We start from the raw sequence: 6967 nt of genomic DNA, 5'->3' as shown, positions 1-6967 counted from the left end.
ATCAGCTGATTTCATTGGTTCACTGATCGAGTGGATCAGCTGATTTCGTCGGTTCGCTGATCGAGTGGATCGGCTGATTTCGTCGGTTCACTGATCGAGTGGATCAGCTGATTTCGTCGGTTTGCTGATCGAGTGGATCAGCTGATTTCGTCGGTTCGCTGATCGAGTGGATCGGCTGATTTCGTCGGTTCACTGATCGAGTGGATCAGCTGATTTCGTCGGTTCGCTGATCGAGTGGATCGGCTGATTTCGTCGGTTCGCTGATCGAGTGGATCAGCTGATTTCGTCGGTTCGCTGATTGAGTGGATCAGCTGATTTCGTCGGTTCGCTGATCGAGTGGATCGGCTGATTTCATCGGTTCACTGATCGAGTGGATCGGCTGATTTCGTTGGTTCACTGATCGAGTGGATCAGCTGATTTCGTTGGTTCGCTGATTGAGTGGATCAGCTGATTTCGTCGGTTCACTGATCGAGTGGATCAGCTGATTTCATCGGTTCACTGATCGAGTGGATCGGCTGATTTCGTTGGTTCACTGATCGAGTGGATCAGCTGATTATGTTGGTTCGCTGATCGAGTGGATCGGCTGATTTCGTCGGTTCGCTGATCGAGTGGATCAGCTGATTTCGTCGGTTCGCTGATTGAGTGGATCAGCTGATTTCGTCGGTTCGCTGATCGAGTGGATCAGCTGATTTCGTCGGTTCGCTGATCGAGTGGATCAGCTGATTTCGTCGGTTCGCTGATCGAGTGGATCAGCTGATTTCGTCGGTTCGCTGATCGAGTGGATAGGCTGATTTCGTCGGTTCGCTGATCGAGTGGATCGGCTGATTTCGTCGGTTCGCTGATTGAGTGGATCGGCTGATTTCGTCGGTTCGCTGATCGAGTGGATCGGCTGATTTCGTCGGTTCGCTGATCGAGTGGATCGGCTGATTTCGTCGGTTCGCTGATCGAGTGGATCGGCTGATTTCGTCGGTTCGCTGATCGAGTGGATCGGCTGATTTCGTCGGTTCGCTGATCGAGTGGATCGGCTGATTTCGTCGGTTCGCTGATCGAGTGGATCGGCTGATTTCGTCGGTTCGCTGATCGAGTGGATCGGCTGATTTCGTCGGTTCGCTGATCGAGTGGATCGGCTGATTTCGTCGGTTCGCTGATCGAGTGGATCGGCTGATTTCGTCGGTTCGCTGATCGAGTGGATCGGCTGATTTCGTCGGTTCGCTGATCGAGTGGATCGGCTGATTTCGTCGGTTCGCTGATCGAGTGGATCGGCTGATTTCATCGGTTCACTGATCGAGTGGATCAGCTGATTTCGTCGGTTCGCTGATCGAGTGGATCGGCTGATTTCGTCGGTTCACTGATCGAGTGGATCAGCTGATTTCATCGATTCGCTGATCGAGTGGATCGGCTGATTTCGTCGGTTCGCTGATCGAGTGGATCAGCTGATTTCGTCGGTTCGCTGATCGAGTGGATCGGCTGATTTCGTCGGTTCGCTGATCGAGTGGATCAGCTGATTTCGTCGGTTCGCTGATTGAGTGGATCAGCTGATTTCGTTGGTTCGCTGATCGAGTGGATCAGCTGATTTCGTTGGTTCGCTGATCGAGTGGATCAGCTGATTTCGTCGGTTCGCTGATCGAGTGGATCAGCTGATTTCGTCGGTTCGCTGATCGAGTGGATCAGCTGATTTCGTTGGTTCGCTGATTGAGTGGATCAGCTGATTTCGTCGGTTCACTGATCGAGTGGATCAGCTGATTTCGTCGGTTCACTGATCGAGTGGATCAGCTGATTTCGTCGGTTCACTGATCGAGTGGATCAGCTGATTTCGTCGGTTCGCTGATCGAGTGGATAGGCTGATTTCGTCGGTTCGCTGATCGAGTGGATAGGCTGATTTTCGTCGGTTCGCTGATCGAGTGGATCGGCTGATTTTCGTCGGTTCGCTGATCGAGTGGATCGGCTGATTTCGTCGGTTCGCTGATCGAGTTGATCGGCTGATTTCGTCGGTTCGCTGATCGAGTGGATCGGCTGATTTCGTCGGTTCGCTGATCGAGTGGATCGGCTGATTTTGTCGGTTCGCTGATCGAGTGGATCAGCTGATTTCGTCGGTTCGCTGATTGAGTGGATCAGCTGATTTCGTCGGTTCGCTGATCGAGTGGATCGGCTGATTTCGTCGGTTCGCTGATCGAGTGGATCGGCTGATTTCGTCGGTTCGCTGATCGAGTGGATCGGCTGATTTCGTCGGTTCGCTGATCGAGTGGATCGGCTGATTTCGTCGGTTCGCTGATCGAGTGGATCGGCTGATTTCGTCGGTTCGCTGATTGAGTGGATCAGCTGATTTCGTCGGTTCGCTGATTGAGTGGATCGGCTGATTTCGTCGGTTCACTGATCGAGTGGATCAGCTGATTTCGTCGGTTCGCTGATCGAGTGGATCGGCTGATTTCGTCGGTTCGCTGATCGAGTGGATCGGCTGATTTCGTCGGTTCGCTGATCGAGTGGATCGGCTGATTTCGTCGGTTCGCTGATCGAGTGGATCGGCTGATTTCGTCGGTTCGCTGATCGAGTGGATCGGCTGATTTCGTCGGTTCGCTGATCGAGTGGATCGGCTGATTTCGTCGGTTCGCTGATCGAGTGGATCGGCAGATTTCGTCGGTTCGCCGATCGAGTGGATCGGCTGATTTCGTCGGTTCGCCGATCGAGTGGATCGGCTGATTTCGTCGGTTCGCCGATCGAGTGGATCAGCTGATTTCGTCGGTTCACCGATCGAGTGGATCGGCTGATTTCGTCGGTTCGCTGATCGAGTGGATCAGCTGATTTCGTCGGTTCGCCGATCGAGTGGATCAGCTGATTTCGTCGGTTCGCTGATCGAGTGGATCGGCTGATTTCGTCGGTTCGCTGATCGAGTGGATCGGCTGATTTCCTCGGTTCGCTGATCGAGTGGATCGGCTGATTTCGTCGGTTCGCCGATCGAGTGGATCAGGTGTGTTGTGTTGTCGTTGGTGTCGATCAGCTGATTTTATATTATATGGCTTGTATAGATCAGTTGTGGTGGCTGTTTGCACTCTTCATCATTATCTTCATCTGAAAGGATCTTCAGGTAAGTTCAGACTGATCTTTCCTAACATTGTACTTCAGTCTTTACATCTGGCACTAGTTCACAAAACCTCAAGTCATCATGATTCACATTTCCATTCATTTTATTAGATTCAACAGATTATTTTATGATTCTGCTGCAGACTTCTAGAGTATGAATTTATATTTGTATAGATTTCAGCGTAAGAAACCAAGAGGTGAAACTATAAAGCTCTAACAGTCAGTGACGTCTAAAGTTAAAATCTCTCTGAATAAACAGGAAGTGCTTTGGATATAAATTGAATAAAGTAATCAAATGTAAAATAACTGCATATTTAACTGTTTAAATTAAAGATTAATCCTTATTAAACGTACAAAAGCTATTCAGTCAAGAGCAGTGAGTGATGTCCTTATCTTTTGTTTAAACAGAAAGCAGTAAAGGCTACTGCCCCTTTAAAGGGATCCCATGGTGTTGAGACTTGTATGGCTTAATATAACATAAATGATGTCTCTTACTGAAATATGTAGTAGAAAACCCATGAAAGATCTACGTTATTTAAAAAATCGATTTTATATTTGGACCATGGGCGGCGCCATTTTGTTTGCGTTCTAGGTTGATGACGTAGAGTGGTTGCACTCCTCAATCAGCTGGCTTTACCCGTAGCTATTTTTACCACAACGCAACTCGAAAATTGTTTCAGAGTTAAACAAAACCAATTAATTGCTTTGTAATTGTACTTAAAACACACTCAAACATACATGTGCACACAAACTCACCTACACAAGTCACAAACAGATCGGCGGGCGGGCACACACACCTGAGAGACTGCGCTGTCTCAATCGAGATGTTGGGCTGCATCTGAAATCGACCCCTATACCCTGAAATAGGGCATTATTTGAAGGGACGGCCATTTGTAGTGTTGTCCGACATCATAGTGGACATGTTTGAGTGCAGTCATTCTCACGTTGCACCGCAATAACGAGTGTACAGCCGATTTACAAACAGCTGTCCGACTTCACGCACCCAAATGTGCACACAGACTCACACACACCCCAACAGATCGGCGCGAACACACACACACACACACACACACACACCCCAACAGATCGGCGCGAACATACACACACCCCAACAGATCGGCGCGAACACACACACACACACACGCACTGCGTGCGCGCATACATAACCCTCAATCCCTGTGTTGATATCATAGATAGACTGTTGATATGCAGTAGATTAACTGTAATGCCTAATGTATCCAGCAGAGGGAAATATCTAGGTAGGATGATGGGATAGGGTAACGTGAGGAAGAGAGGCAGGATGTTTTGGTGATGATGCATGGGATTGGTTTGTGCATTAAAGTTTTTGAGCACAAGCTCAGTGAATTAACCTCAATCTTTAAACTTTCACTTTTAAGACACAAATAACATTCGCTACTTTTGTTCACTAATACAACTTGAAGGAGTGAATGAAGACGAGTGCGTGAAGTCGGACAGCTGTTGTGTGTAAATCGGCTGTACACTCGTTATTGCGGTGGAACGTGAGACTGAATGACTGCACTCGAACATGTCCCTATGGTGTCGGACAACACTACAAATGGCCGTCCCTTCAAATAATGCCCTATTTCAGGGTATAGGGTCGATTTCAGATTCAGCCCCTGTCGTGGAGACTGAGCAGCCCAACATCTCGATTGAGACAGCGCAGTCTGTCAGGTGTGCCCGCCCGCCGATCTGTTTGTGACTTGTGTAGGTGAGTTTGTGTGCACATGTATGTTTGAGTGTGTTTTAAGTACAATTACAAAGCAATTCATTTGTTTTGTTTAACTCTGAAACAATTTTCGAGTTGCGTTGTGGTAAAAATAGCTACGGGTAACGCCAGCTGATTGAGGAGTGCAACCATTCTACGTCATCAACCTAGAATGCAAACAAAATGGCGCCGCCCATGGTCCAAATATAAAATCGATTTTTTAAATAACGTAGATCTTTCATGGGTTTTCTACTACATAATTCAGTAAGAGACATCGTTTATGTTATATTAAGCCATACAAGTCTCAACACCAGGGGATCCCTTTAAGACCTAATGCACGGATATGTGTCATCTTTCTTGACTGAATAAAGTTCGCTTAAGGCGTATTCAGACTATGGCCCTGTCCCAACCCAGCTAACAGTTCTCCGAACATTGGCTAAGGTTCTCTGAAAGTTCTCCCAACATTATCAAAAAACGTTCTTGCAGTAATGTTATTAGAACGTTGTGCCAACGATATTTGCTATTGATTAACATTCTAATACCGTTAGGTTTAAAACGTTATTCTTACATTGTTAGTGGAACCTTTTAAAAACGTTACTAGGTTAAAAAACTATTAGCCATTACCAATTAGTCATACAGCTTTTTTCTTAAACTTCAGATACATAATTTGTATATCCAGTGACAACTTAATGACACTTAAATGCTATTTTTCGTCAAAATGTTTTTTTTTTACAATCAGCAAAATTGTAGGAGGAAATTGGTTCATTTTGAGGTTTTTGGCTCTATTTTTGTCTTCCAGGTTTGAACTGTCATTGTCACAATTTGTAGATTTTAATGCCGCAAGAAGGAATGATTTGTGAAACGGCGTGTTGTTATCCAATGAGAAGACACTTCACTTAATTAATCTCAGCAGTCACATGGGCTTTTTTAACCACACTTTTAATACCTTTCTGGTCGACAATATATTATTGCTGCAGCCCATCTAAAAAAAATATTAATTTGAATGACTATTTATTTATTTATTTTCATCTGTAATGAATTGCACTTGTCCCCACCTAGAAGCAAAATAATGCGATCAATAAAAGCGCTATTTGAAGTTATGTTCAAAAGCTGATTTGCTCTATTTTGATTGCTCACTATAACTGTTATCCCAGTACTTCTGTGATCATTCGAATATTTGAGATATAATGATCCTGTATGGTTTTTATACTGTACATGATGTATTTGATGGTTTTTATACTGTACTTTTTCTGCTCCAGAGGCAACACAAATGCAGATTAGTCAAGGTTCAGCAAAGAAGGCTATGCAATCTTTTAACGATTAATCGTGCATAAATCATCTCTTAAATTTACCAATGCATTTTTCACTTTCCAGACCACCATCAGAATACCCTTGGCAATATTCTACTCAAAGACACCAAACATGCTGGAGAAAGATTGAACTGTCATGTGTTCATTCATTGGTTCATTATCAGCTGAATCTGTGTAAGATGTTGCATTACAGATAGCTGTCACTGAGTGTTATCGAGGTAATCTAGTAGGGCTAGTTCATCAAGGGTTTCAGCCAATAAACAGGATGGTGTAGCGGTCAGAATACAGGAAAAAAGACGAGGAGGTGATATAATTTCTTCTTCAGATTGTATTGGACTTCAGCAGTGCTCATCAGAACATTCCAATATCCAGTATTGTCATTCTAGTCTGATAATAAAACAAGTAAATCACCATTAGGTACTGCCATTTAAACACTACTTAAATTTCTATGCAATGTAAAGAATATATCCACACATATAATCCAAAGGTTCATCGAACATTAATGTCTCAATAAACATTACTATGCCTCTTTGAACATAAAAAGAGAAGGCTCACACTAGTTAACTTATTTCCTACAGTGTGTTATGGCATAAACATCGTTATATCACTATAAATCTCACTCATCACGCTGGCACATGATAATACATAGCAATTCAACAATATAGAAACACTAACACAGCAATGTGACAGTCACTTACTTTCCGTTATTAACTCAACACATGAACATTGGAAGCTGGATTATTCAGAAAGGACTAAAGAAGCTGTACGACACAGATACGTGGTCTAAATTATGCCGTTGAACTTGATCTTAATGTCACGCTAACTACACATTTTATCATCCGTAACCACAGAA

Source organism: Pseudorasbora parva, chromosome 2 (genome assembly GCF_024679245.1).
Source record: "Pseudorasbora parva isolate DD20220531a chromosome 2, ASM2467924v1, whole genome shotgun sequence".
NCBI classification, from domain to species: Eukaryota; Metazoa; Chordata; class Actinopteri; order Cypriniformes; family Gobionidae; genus Pseudorasbora; species Pseudorasbora parva.
This window is presented reverse-complemented; position numbering follows the sequence as displayed.